Source organism: Homalodisca vitripennis, chromosome 5 (assembly GCF_021130785.1).
Source record: "Homalodisca vitripennis isolate AUS2020 chromosome 5, UT_GWSS_2.1, whole genome shotgun sequence".
NCBI classification, from domain to species: domain Eukaryota; kingdom Metazoa; phylum Arthropoda; class Insecta; order Hemiptera; family Cicadellidae; genus Homalodisca; species Homalodisca vitripennis.
In genome coordinates this window covers 182732072-182746595 of record NC_060211.1, presented here as the reverse complement: position 1 = coordinate 182746595, position 14524 = coordinate 182732072, and positions in this window count along the sequence as shown.

The following is a 14524-nucleotide window of genomic DNA, read 5'->3' as shown; positions in this document are numbered from 1 at the left end:
TTTCACCCTTATGGATAAGTTAAGTCGAAAGAGTTAAGTATTTACTATATGTGTACCAAATTTCATTAAAATCGGTTGAGTGGTTTTTGAAATATAAAATTATTAATAAACTTGTAAACTAGCAATCCTAATTGTAAAAGTGAGAACAACTTATATAGCAGAGATATAGCTTATATCTTTCGAGACTCTCCGTAGCTCAGTTGGTAAGACGCTTGCCTTCAAAGCATGAGGTTCTGGGTTCAAATCCCAGAGCTTCAGGCGCGCTTTTTATTGAGGAAGACATGGTTGTCGTTCAGTGGTTGGGGACAAGTCTTTACACGAGTGGCCATAGTGTAATGACTATAGAACAAGCCGAGTAATGACAACTGTGGTTGGCGCGCCATTTGCTTCCTCACCTTTCCACTTCATTCCTTAATTCCTTCTCTTCCTTAATTCGTACATTCCTTCTCTTCCTTAATTCGTTCATTACATTCATCATTCACATCATTCATTAATACAACATTACACTTACAAAACACCCGACACAAATTCCCTAATTGTATCTCTCCATCAACTTCTACACAGTAGTTACCAAAGAAAAAATGAGACTTGGGAACAAAAAAATTCCAGAGTCCTAAGACCCGAATTACAGCTCCTAGCCATTAACTTTGGTTGGACAGTAAGCAGTGCAGGGCCAAGTCTCTAAACAATAGACACCGTAGAAGTTGAATGTGATGTGATTCCCCATAGCGCAAACACGCACACTAACAACACTACACCAAAGACACAATCATTCATTTTGTCTTTTACAATAATTGATGATGTTCATATTATTCTCTTTCATTCCTTCTAAAACTTCAAAAATATATACTCTTTCGCTGATGAAAAATCTCGATTTCTTCCGGAATAATCTTTGTAATCGTACACATAATATCCTAAATAGTTGTACAATAGAATGAAATTATTTCTATTTATCTCTGTTGTAGAAATGTAAACACAAACATTTGCGCTGAAAAATTTATATCTCGGCAGACTTAGTTCCATAATCTCCATTTATAAAAAAATCTTTTTGTTTAAATGGAAGAGTATAATGCCAACTGTTACAAGTGTTCTAATAGAGGAGAAATTATCGATAAAAGATATTTTAGTTTGTAGAGGTTGTAATTTAATTTTGTTAGAAAGACCTAAACCTAAGAAATTTCGAAATAAATTAACACATTTGAATAACCTGCTTACAAAATTGCAATATGGAGACAAGAAGCAAACAAAATTTGTTACAGAGAATTTAGAAAACAGAATAAAAATTTTTACTTATCTCTTGGAACCATTGACAAAATTATTTTCCTTTTCAAAGAATACATTAGGTTTGTAGGTATCGATACACACGTTTATTATGAAAAGATATTACCTGTATTTTTTCATTATCTGGATGTTGAATTTGTTTATGATTTTGAACCAGAAATCCTCGATGATTTTATAGTACATTTGGAGAAATTAAACGAAGAACCTCTTGAAAAGAATGCGGTTTTACTCACATTCTCCCCGACTTCTCGAGTGATTGTTAGCAAATTTCATTTTTTTCCGTCTTTAAATTTTTTCTATTTAAATGTAGTTCTTGAAAGAGTTAAATGATATTGGAGAATGTAAGTTTAAAGAGTATAAGAAGTTTAAATGAATTGGAAGAAAGGAAGAAACATAGAATCTTGAATTTGGAGGAGAAAATGAAAGATAAATTCGGGTTTTACAATAATTGCCGAGTTTGGAAGATTGTAAAGTACACTTGCCGAACAGATTTTTTGACTGTTTTGGATGAGAAAAAGATTAAAGAATTAAACAAAAATGAAAAATTACACTTGGTTGTTACTGGAAAGAAGACTATTAAAGATAAAGAAATTATAACAATTAACTTTGTAGAATAAAGTCTTTAAATCTAAAACTTGCAGTCCCTCCCCAACGTCATAGTACTGTTTTGATAACCATAGTTGGTGTCTTTCTTCATAGGAATCACATGGAATATTATCTACAGTAATACCTTTTGTTTCACACAAAATGTGGCTATATTCTATAAGAAAAATTCTATAATGCTCTTTAATGAATTGTGTTGATAAATCTTGATACTTACAAAAATTCCTAAGAAATTCATCAATTAAGTCTTGATTATCTTGAAAGGACGTATAATATGGGAAAAATGTCATAAAAAAACGATGAAAAACTCTCTGTTTGTTTATTTTTTACTTTCTTTTCAATATCTTTCGTAATTATATTAAATATGTAATCCCTATTTTTTTCGTTTTTTGTGTGTACACGTGTGCAGTTTTCGTTCTTTCTGCAAAAGACTCTACAAGTTCTTTTAATTCTGTTTCATTTAAAGACGGTATCAACTGTTGTTGAGAATAAACCGGCAATTCACTGAATTCATCTTTGTTGCACTGTTTTAATGCTAGAAACTGAAGAGAGCTTGGTGAGTTCATGTTGTTTATTTAGTAGAAAAGTTTTTTATTAAAGTACAGTATGTTTTTAGTAAAAATGTTTTAAATTGATTAAATTTTATTAAGATTTCGAAGATTTTTCCTTTATTCGTAGCAGATTTGACAACATTTTACAAAGCACAGCTTAAGAAAGTAGAAGCAAACAGCTATAGATTTGGTTAATTTTTTCATTCCTCAGAGTAGATAGTAATGTGCCGATCCTGGATCGCTTTTGGAGACGAACGACTGTAGATTCGGTTAATTTTTCATTGAGATTTGCTGTGTTATTTCTCAGCTTCCTTTATGGTACATTGAACAGTATTTTACATTGCTTTTCGGTCGGCTCCGAAAGTGCGCCAGGAAACCCCATATTACTATCTACTCACGTTATATATATAAATGAATGTTTGTGTCTTTGTCCTTTATGGAATCGTGAACTGGCCGATCATTATGAAAATTTGTATGTTTATGTATTTTCCGCTTAAAAGGTTTATATGCTACGCCCATTGAAACTCACCACCAGACGGCGCTGCAAAAGATAAAAGTTTTCAAATCGCCTGCACACTATAAACTGCAATTGCAAGGCAGTTACGTATATTTAACTGCCAAATACTATTTGAAGGCGCTAAGTTATGATGTATATTTGTCTTTAAAATAAGTTTCTGGTTGAACTTAAAGGTTGAGTGTTAGACCACTTTATAATAAAGGACATGTACTTGTACAATACACTTTTGGTAGATTTTCATTATCATGACATCAAGGCAAACTCTACATTGGCGATGGAAATATAATTTACTTGAACCAGAAATGATCTTACACGGGCAAAGCTTACGAAAAGCGTGCGAAGCCGCGGGAAACAGCTAGTATTTAATATTTTATAGATTTTTAACCAAGCAGATTTTAATAAGGGAAATATAAAAAATTCCAAGAATAAAGAAAATATTTAGGATTACTTTTTGAATTGGAAGTAATAATAATATTCAGTGTCCCATGAGAAATAACATAAATTATTCATGAATTTCATACCATTGCAATAATTAATTTATTATCTTTTACTGCTCTTTTACATAAACCAATTCAGATAACTCAAAGAAATATTCAAATTAACAGACTTTGTGAGTTAGATAGTTAAGGGTGTTGTAGTTAAATTATTTTCTTATAATATCCTTCCTTTAGTTTAGATGGCATTTATCTAAACAGGTTACTTGTTGTTTGTTTTAAAGAAAATAAATCAATTCTGATACCATAATGAAATTAAATAAAAAATGGGTCTTTTGTTTGAAGTTTACTTTTGACGATAGATGTATTGTGAATGATAAACATTCACTACTATGCCAGCAGTTTACTTTGGCATAGTACATCCACATTTGACGTACGGTTTGAGACTATGGGGCAGCTGTTCTAAATTTGACATAGTATTTAGAACACAAAAGAAAGCTGTTCGAATAATTTCTAAATTAAAACCCAGAGAGTCGTGTAATTTCCTTCAGGGAGCTTGGATTTCTAACCTTACCCAGCCTCTATAATCTCGACGTCACCCTGTACTGCCGATTCAAAATGTGAACTGGTTCAGGACAGGGACGTCCATCAGTACGAGACCAGAGGCAGGAAACAACTTCAGAAATAAATAAATAAATATCTTTATTCTCCTCATGAAGTCATACTTTACAAAACATATTTAGCATTTTTAAATCTCAAAACAATGGAATAGTAAAATTGTACATATTCTAAGACCCAGGCTGACCTCAAAAGGAAAATAATAGGGCCCCTAAGGCTACTAATTAGCCCATCTAGGGGTTCCATCATAATAATCATAACTATTAAAATTTAATGAGTTTCAGGAGCATTAGTTTATAATTTATTAACAACTCTACTGTGATATAACAAACAAAAATTAAAAACAAAAGATGTGCTTCTATGCCAAACCTTATACATTTCAATGTACTAATCTACAAACTGAACTAATTACATAGCCTAAAAACAAAACAAAGCGTTATAACCTTTTTGTATTTACTAAAAATAGAACTAATTACAATAATCAAGTACAACATACAAAAAACAAAATACTTTCTCTTCTTAACAAAATGCCTAAATCAATCATATTTTACACGCACACTCGCACACACACACTTATACAGATACATACATATACAAACATACCGCATACATACATAGGTACACATGAAACCTGTATGGATGCCTACCATTGTTACCTAACAATGTCTCCTTAAAACAAAAACCTATTTTGTCAATTTATTTATGTAAATGTCATTGCACAATAGACAATAAAGTCTCAGGATTCTCCTGAATTAGCAACCACACCCTGACTAGTTTAACAAATAATCTATAGATTGTTTGTAATTTAATATCATCACTCAGTTTATTAAATAGCCATGGTGCTAAGAAGTTAAATGTTTTAGTATAAAAAGTTAAATTAGGTTTCGGAACAAAAATATTACAAGTGCTTCTTGTATTCATTGTATGCAAAATTTCATTATTTTTAAGTTTTAAATGAACAGCATAGAACGGCTATGTTCGAACACTTGCCATCTCAAATGGGTGTCAATAAGCTCCCTGGAGATCTCAAACGAATTAATGAACCCAAACAATTCAAATCTCGACTAAGACACTTTTTGTTGTCAAAGGCATTTTACTCCGTTGGTGAGTTTACGATGGGCCGCTGGGAATGAAAAATTAGCATTTTATTATTATTATTTTTATTTTATCCTTTTCTGAATTGATTCCTAAACATGCAAAATACAATATATTGTTAGGTTCACACAATGAGTATGTGGAATTGACTGTGCCTATGATAAGATAGGTTTTAGTTTATAGATTTTTAAATCAACATGTTGAAATGGCGCTTGCAATGCAATTTTGTTAATTGTTTTAACTGCAATGAAGAATTATTATTATTAATAGAAAATTATGATTGATTTTTTCCGGACATGTGTCATCGTTCAGTGAAACAAAATATTAGTAATAGGCTACTACGTTTCTAGATCTGAAATCTGATCTCCTCCTCAGGTGAAAACTGACCACAAAACTATAATCTAGGTTAAAATAAACAAGTCATCATGCAATCATACAAACCTCACATCGTGTAGTGGGTGCAGCTAAATTATTCCATTATATAATTTGAAAAAACAGGTATGATTAAAATACGGAGATTAGTATAAATTACATCACTTTTCTATAGACCTGTTATAATTATTGTTTATTATTTAATAATAAAATTGGTTTACAACTAATATCAGTTTCTTGATTTTACAGCATAACGTAAACTACAATTTAAAGTAGGCTATAATTTCCAAATAAACTCATATACTAATAAGTTATTAATAATTTATTGTTTGTAGTGTTTTTGGTACCAATTCGTATACTGCTGTACAAATCAGTGAACTTAGTGTTAAATCGTGGCATAATTGTTTTCATGAATTTCTATTATGGCATGCAATTCCAACATGCCCGCGCGGGAATTGCCCTGGCATGGCCATTTCGTTTTCGTCAATAAACGTTTAACTGTGTCAGGTGTGCACATTTTGATACTTCTGTAAAAGTTAGTACTAAATCGTCGTAATTCTTTTCAGAAATTTCAATTTGACCGACTGGCATGTCTCTGACCCGGCCACAACGTTTTGATAATGTTTTACTGTATTGGGTGCAAATTTTGAATACTCCTGTAGAATTCTACTTTTGAAGTTTGTTTTTCACGATGGAAGGGTTGTGAAGGAAACAGGGTTTTCCGGACATTTTCCATCGTTCAGTGTTTAAAAAATGATCAGTATCAATAAGTTTCGAGATCTGAAATCTGATATATTCTTCAGGTGAGATGTCCGGAAAACTCCTCCTGTAGAAAATTATTACTAAATGAGTTACTAAAATCGTGCTGTAATGGTATGCGTGAAATCGTACCATGGTATGAAATTCCATCACAGCTGAGCGAGCATGTCGGTATAATATATTTAATGAAATGCCGACACGGTCGGGCAGTGACATGGACATTAATCGCGATGCAGGCGGGTCCAGATCGAAAAGCAACCGCGACCTGGTGTCGGTCGGCCTCGCAAGGTGACCTTCTCCAGGAGTGGTCCATAGGAGAACAGTCCAGGGCTTGAGGAGGGAAACCAGACCGGCCACCCTCCTGTCACCTTTCTTTTACTTGCAATCTGACGCTGTCACAGACTTGACTCCTGTAATCTCTGGAGTGACGTTTGTCTGAAGAGATCCAAACCGGAGCTAAAACTCAACATTCACTATGAATCAACCCTTCCCCCATATCTACGTGTTGTATTTGGATAAAACGGTTGCCCCACCGTGCTTAGAGATCGTGTCTAAAACGTAGTAGTGCACTCAATAATTGTGTACCTGTTGAGACAATTAGAATACGTCTTCACCCAGATTACACTATATATATCTCTGATGTCGAAACAATGGAAAATAGTATTTTGAGCTTCTTCGTCACCGACCTTTTTTTTATCTCTTCAGACAAACATAACTCCAGATTCGTGGAGTCAAGTCTTTAACAGCATAATTTCCGAGAGTAAGAGGAATCTCATTTTCGTCATTTTCTACAGGGCGAAGGGCATGAGGTGGCGTTTTATTTTTTCCGGGCCCGCGAAAGATGAGTACGACACGGTCCACAAGACTACACTTTTAGACTGCTGGATTTTCTAAATCTAAGCCGCGAACGAACATTTCTGGTCTTGGTCATCGCGAATGCTAATAGAACAGGAAATTAAATGATATTGTGGTATCTGACTGCACCATTGGAATACGTGGTAACAGAACAATTTCTCCTTTAAATCTTCCAGTCAAAATAGTTGCTTATCTGGATATTTTCTTACTCTACTCTAAACAGCGGTTGCAGAAAAGGTTGATATAAGAAGAGATGTTACTTCCAAGTGTACTCCACGTCTTCACGACTAAAAATGTAAACAAATAGGAAATTGTGATTAAATCAAACAAATGGTTTGATTAAACGATGTAAATACAGAACAGTTTAATTACATTTAACAGGGTCTAGAAGTGAATTCATCTCTTTATAACAAACCGCAATAAAATATTTAAGTTGATTACTTGAGTATAAAAACTAACTTATACTTTACGTTGGACCAAACAATACATTATCTAGAAAATGTCATTGACATGGTTCAGTGGCTTTTCGGTGATTACCGTAATCGAACATCGTGACCTAGATTTTATATTCAGTATAAAGATCAGGTAAGGTAAACCTACATTTTTTATGTTTATACTCAATGTATAAAACATAAAGTATGGATTTTAAAAAATTTGTTTTCTATCATAATTTTGCACGTTTTTAATTTGGTTTCACGACTATTTTTCTAACAGTATTTTCATATAACAGCTGTAAGTAATACAGATATTAATTAAGGTAAATCTACTTTTAAACTCAACGTGCAATAAACTGAAAAAATAAAAATTCAGTTATGTGTGTACGAAATTTAGGAATCTCCTTCATGAAGTGGATGACAACGGTTTTAATTTATGGTCGGCCAAATTAAATAATCTTATTTTTTCTTGTTTTTGCAACCAAGTTTTTTTCTTCCAACTACATGGTCCAAGACTTCGATGGGGGCAATTTTTCAATCGATTGTGTTAACTTTACTTGTAAACTGCAACTGTATAAGTACGTAATTTCGTAATGCCATTACCATTGTGTACGATCCCTGTTTTGCGCACAAAGTTTTTAACTTAATTTTATATCTATCTCTGTAGGAGGAGCTCAGTTCCTCGAAATCGTGACGTAGTTCACAGTTGTGGTGCATCCCTGTAGAGTGCAGTGCAGTGCATCGCCTGCGGAAGTCATGTGACATTCGTATCAGGTCAGCTGTTTAGTGATGAGATAACCGAACGGTTTTTATATAACCTGACTAAAACAATCATTCATATACGTGCAATAGCTCAATTATTATTAAATCGAATGAATAACCGACTAATTCCTTCTAATACAACCCAGATTACTGTCTTATCTGTTATTTAGTTTTCGCCTAATCAAAATAAAACAAATACCATAAAATTAGTAAGAATTCCTATGCCTAATTAGTATTGTTGAGTCTCAATTACAATTTTCTGTTGTTGATTCACAGTATATTTATTTATACATTATACTTAAATAAATAACGGTTTTATATTTTAAATTAAATTAAAATTTACAATAATACATTATGACCTATTGGATTGAAACCCCATAATTCCCGAAACAACCATCGATATACGTAATACACTAAACTGACTATGTCATAAAAAATGTCTGGAAATTCTACTAGAAGAGAATTGGAAATTTACGAGAATTTTTATATAGGATTACGAATGAACTTTAAATAATAAAGTACTTTTAAAGAAGTACTTTAAAATAATAATTAGGCATCTACATTTTAACTAAACATTTAATAATATAGTGTTGTAATTTTTAAATCATTTAAATAAGGAAAACAAAAATGTAAGTAAATAATTATTATGAATTTAAAACACCAATGATTTTATTATGTTTAATATTAAGATCCATTACGGTAGGCTACGTAAATTAACCGTCAATTACGCAATGACCAATAATGTCAGGGTGTGACGAATATGGTGATAACACAGAATATCAAATGATCACATGTTTGGTGCCTTGGACGGAGAGATAGAATGAGGCTCAGCAACAGGAAACGGTTCCATTAATCCAGTGATCGTTTGGCCCAACGACCAAAATATTAGTTACAAGAGGATCGTTGGGCGATCGTTTCAGTAATCGAACCAGAACCCTAACAACAATGTCCATTCTTGTTTGGGACAAAAACCGCCGCTCGGACAATAAATGTAATAAACTGTTTAGAGGTTTCTAGTTTGACTATGCACACTATGTAGTCCAAATTGGATTCATTACATAACATTTTAGGTACAACTTTGACTATTTCAATACAACCAATGCTCGTTTTGTATATAATTATGGTAAACTACCTATAAATAATCGACTAGCAGTTTCAAACAACTCAATTGGAAGACTAAGTTTTACAGAATCAGAAGGCTATTATATTCTTGAACATGATTACAACCAACTAAATCTATTAGTCTGATACAAAATTAGATAGTTTGCAGCAAAAATAACCGAATAATCGGTTAAATTGAAACCGAACTAACCAGTTATTTTCAGTTCAGTTATTCCCACCGATACTCTCTCACACACCTCCCCCAAGGCCACTCACTCGTTCCCGTCTCCACTCTCGCATGACGACCTTCGGCTATATTTAGCCACAAAATATCAAAACCAGGAAGATAAAATACGGTGTCCTGGACTCATTACAGAGTCGCCGACCTCTATAGATAAGTACCTACTCACTACTTTAATCGCTATAACAGATGTGTTTATCTCTGTATAAATGTACTGTTATGAATGCATTGATAAAATATACAGTACGGTATGGTTATACATTGAATCGTCTGAAGTAAACAAGTTGAAACAAAAATTTAATTCTCTTAAGAATACTTTTAACTTTGAGTTTAGCTCCAGTTCAATATCCTTTTATTGCTGTGTCTGGTATCTGGATTATTAAATGCAAAATAATTGGTACTTTAGGATTATACCCGACCCCCCACCAGTATGAAGAACACAAAATATAAATTTATAGAAACAAACGTGATAGAACGAAAAAACAACTGTTTAATTACAAAATTACAAACTTACAAGCATTTCCCGGTATTGTGATCGTACTGTCGTCCGCTGTTACCTTATCTTTCTCGAGAATTTCGATTACGGCAGGCCGCGCGGCATCACATGATTTGCACGGTACATAATTGCCTTTTCCATTACAATTCAATTTATATTTCTGATCAGCCTCTCTAGAATTTTATATTTTACTGATAGGTACTAATCTCGAGGGATGTTTTTCTTTCGTCGACATCAGCGCGGGCTTTGGCAGCACCTTCGGTGATGGGCCGGGAGTCAACTTCGCATTTTGGGTGGGGGGTGGGGGGGGGGGGGGGTGGGGGGGGGGGGGGGTGGGGGGGGGGGGGGGTGGGGGGGGGGGGGGGTGGGGGGGGGGGGGGGTGGGGGGGGGGGGATGGGTAAAAATTGTTGTAGATATACAAATTTGTTTCTAAAATCATCATATACTTTATCTAGTTTTCAATCTGGAATTATGATTAAAATATTCACTTACATATTTTTTAAGGTTAGGTTAGATTAGTTTAGGTTATTCGACGTTTTCGCGTCTCTGTCGAATTGAAACGGCCGACATAATGAACACTTAATAGTGATCAAAAAAACGAGTTAGAAAAGTTGTTTTAATTGCTCAAATTTTTTTTTTACTTCTATTTATATGTTTCTAGGAAGAATCCAAGATAAAACATTTTTCACGAATGTTTAAATGATTGGGCCGCCATCTTGAAATCTTGTTTCGGTTGGGACTACCTAACGAACTTATTCACGCAAACGTTTAAGTACCGTCTTATTAAACAAGTTTAGTTTTAATCTGCTATAAATCACGGCAATTTATATATTGTTTATCATTATTTCCACGAAGTGCTGTACAGCCTACTATTTAAAACTTTATATGGCCGTTATTTGATGGACATTAAGGGATATGAAGAAACAAATATTATTCTAAATGTCCTGGAGTTCTGAAACCTCTGTTTCTATGATGCATGCAAGTGAGATATAACAATTCATCCTCCAAACATTGAACTTCGCAATCTTGAACTTTGAAACCAATAAAGAAAAAGGATAACTGTCGTTATATTTATCTATAGTTTGTTATCCGTTTAATTTTTTATCTTGAATTGGAAATAGCTGACTTAAAAATTTTGGAAAAATGCTAATGGCTGCTGAGGCCTTTTTAGTAACAAAATCATTCCAGTGATGTGCAAAATATCTCTGTACCAAGTTAACTCTGGATTTTTAAAAATTACGTTTTACCTAATCACGTACATGTACATGAATTTTCATATTTTAATAGTTTTGGGTTGTGGGTGCTATGATAGAGAAAATTCCCTGCAAAATGCCGGAAATTTCGTCACGAGTGATTGAAACATACAAATTCCTACGATTTACTTTTAACTTTATGATTGTTTACTTTAATTTTTTTGGTTTTTTTTTCTTTGAAGCAATGTCTCTCAATGTTTCCTGTTGCAAGTAAATCCATAGATTTCTAAAATCATTAAACATATTTCAAGAATAATATGTTAAAAATATTTCTCAACTCAGCGATTTAAATTAACTAAGCAATAACATATTTTCTTAAGGTAACTTATAAGCTTTGTTTTTTAATTGAGGGACAGAGTACAAAATTACTTTGTTTATATAAAAATGTATTATGTTTCCATTTAAATCAATCAACTTACGTAGAAAGATCGTCTTCCTCTAGTGGTCTAGCATCAATGCTGCAATCTGAAAAATTCAGGTAACATATAAATTAAATAATCAACACCCTACTCTATTGTCCTCATAACATAACATTTCATTTGAGTAAAACTGAAAAATTACTGGTCAAAGTTTTGGACTTAACCATCTTCCATCGTAAGAATGTTACCAACACCTAAAAGGCCTGCAATGCGAAAAACGTCAGAGAGCAACACACTCCATAAAAGACATTTTCTAAAAATATTGGATAGCATAAAGTGATGATAGTAGGAAAACACTTACCTTTCAAGAGGAAGAGAGCGAGCAGGCTCAACAGAAGGTGTAGATGGAATCTCATGATGGAGGGCTCCTGAAACTGACTCGGCCCAGAGTCTAGTCTGGAGTCCACTAATATACAAGTACATTATCTGTTCCATATCAACCACATTAGTAGCGAGTTAATGAGCTCGTTTTTCTCAAAAAGCCGTACTATTTTTAAGTGTTTCGGTAATTTTATTTTTATCATAAAATTAGCTAATGTAACCTAATCTTGTGTTCATGGAATAAAAGAATCTGATATTAATATCGTTGACAATAGATTTAATTTACCATGTAAGCATTTAGTTGTAGTTTATATTTTTATAGATTAATTGATTGCTAACTGTAGAAATTTAATAGTTGTTAATTGTGAATTTTCATTGAATACAGCTTTGGAAACTTTGATAAACAATATCATTGCTAGAAAATGTTATATTTTTAACTGATATTTTTGCGAACACTCACACAGTATTACGCGGCGTAATAGCAACAGGTTTAATGGCGCACTACAGTATAATCTTTAACCTAGATTTTAGTTATGTAATTAGTTTAGTCATTTACCGGAAGAAGAGATCAGATTGCCGACCTCGAAACGTAGTGTTTACTGATTGAAATTGTATCCCAGAACAATAGCAACCTGTGTTCAATAATTAACAACCAAATCATTGCTTTTATGTTTGTTCTTACTGACTTGATTGTAATTATTAAAATTAAAACTTGTGTTGGGTTTTTATTCTTAGTTTGTAGTTCCATTTCCTAAGACCGTACAATTAACCACAAAAGGAAACACCAATAATATTGAAGTCATGAAAAAAGGAATATGGGCAGAGAATTTTCATTCATCTTCAAATGATAAATCCAATTGCAAATTATCGTGTTCTATGGACAACGATAATTGTTGCAAGTACAATAATACAAAAACGTTTCCATAAAATGTTAGTATTGCACTTTACAATGGATGTAGAATACATCATGAATTCACAACCGCGCGCGCGCGCTCGCGCGCGCACACACACACACACACACACACACACACACACACACACACACACACACACACACACACACACACACACACACACACACACACACACACACACACACCACACACACACACACACATAAATTAATTCCTTAGTGAATAACATATTAATTCATCTAAGAAACGTTAATATATTTTCGCAATTAATGGTAGTTTAAATACAAAATATCTCACTTAAATTAAACACTTAAAAGCTTACGGATTTTAAATAGAAGCAATAAGTTTTTACATTATGGCATTTAAATAGTTTGGGGTTTAAAAAATTGCGTTGTAATAGATAGAAAAACGATGTCTATTTTGATGTGTGGTAAATTTAAATAAAAATTGTATAGATTATACTTGAAAAATGTGTTTAAAGGTTTTATCTATCTCCCAGTTCTTCAATAAATACTATACTGTTTTTACGGACTGTTTTAGATTGTTCAAGAATGAAAGACAGAACTTTCTTAAAAGTCGAAACCAGGAATGGATTTCAAGATAGTGAAGGTCCACAAATTTTACAAGAGTACGTTGTTTATAAAAATGTTGGATTTTGAATCCAGTTTAGGCTGCTTGGCCTGTGCACTGAACGGAAGATAAATTGCAATCTCTTTTGAACGATCAACAATAGGTTTTTGGAGATTTTGTTTCAAAATAGTCTGACATTGAAAAGGTAACACATTTAGATGAAATTCCAATACTATGATAGTTGACCCACATCTCAAAATTATGCAAAAGAATTTATGATTATTATTTCAAGCAGACCCTCGAAAGAAAAACCATTGCTAAGCAAAATGTTGAAGACACTCAATTGATCAATTTAACAGCTCTTGTTTGTAAAAAATAAAACGATGACAAGCCCTTGTAGGTCGGTAAGTGGGTGGTTATTGTAGCTCGTAAAAGTGGAAGTCACGGTCGATAAACTGACGAGAACGAGTTGGGAATTTGCTTTGAGCGGCTGAAGAAGGCATAGAAGGCATTTGGTAATAGATCTTGGCAATGCCATTTGCTTCTAAAAAGGAATCTGAGTCATTTGTTGATGGAACAATTTTTCTTGATGATTATTAAAAACCCTAAAGGCCTTCTAGGAGTCGTGCCGTTGTCCATCTGTCTGTCTGTCCTCCGTCTACGCGATAACTCTTGATAAAGAAATCTTAAGATGCATGAATCTTGGTACAGAGCTCTTTTTGAGCTATGGATGAGTTTTACTGTCTCAAGGTTAGAAATAAAATGTCAAACAGTCCATCTTGTATGTGGACTACCTCTTTCGGTATGCTCTGTCGGATCCTTTGGTACTCTAGATCCTTCGATGATAAATCGGTCTTTTGTTATCTACAGTAGGAGGCGTTTAGTTGTGCTCGCGACCTTGACCTGTGAGGGTGGTGGCGAGGGGAA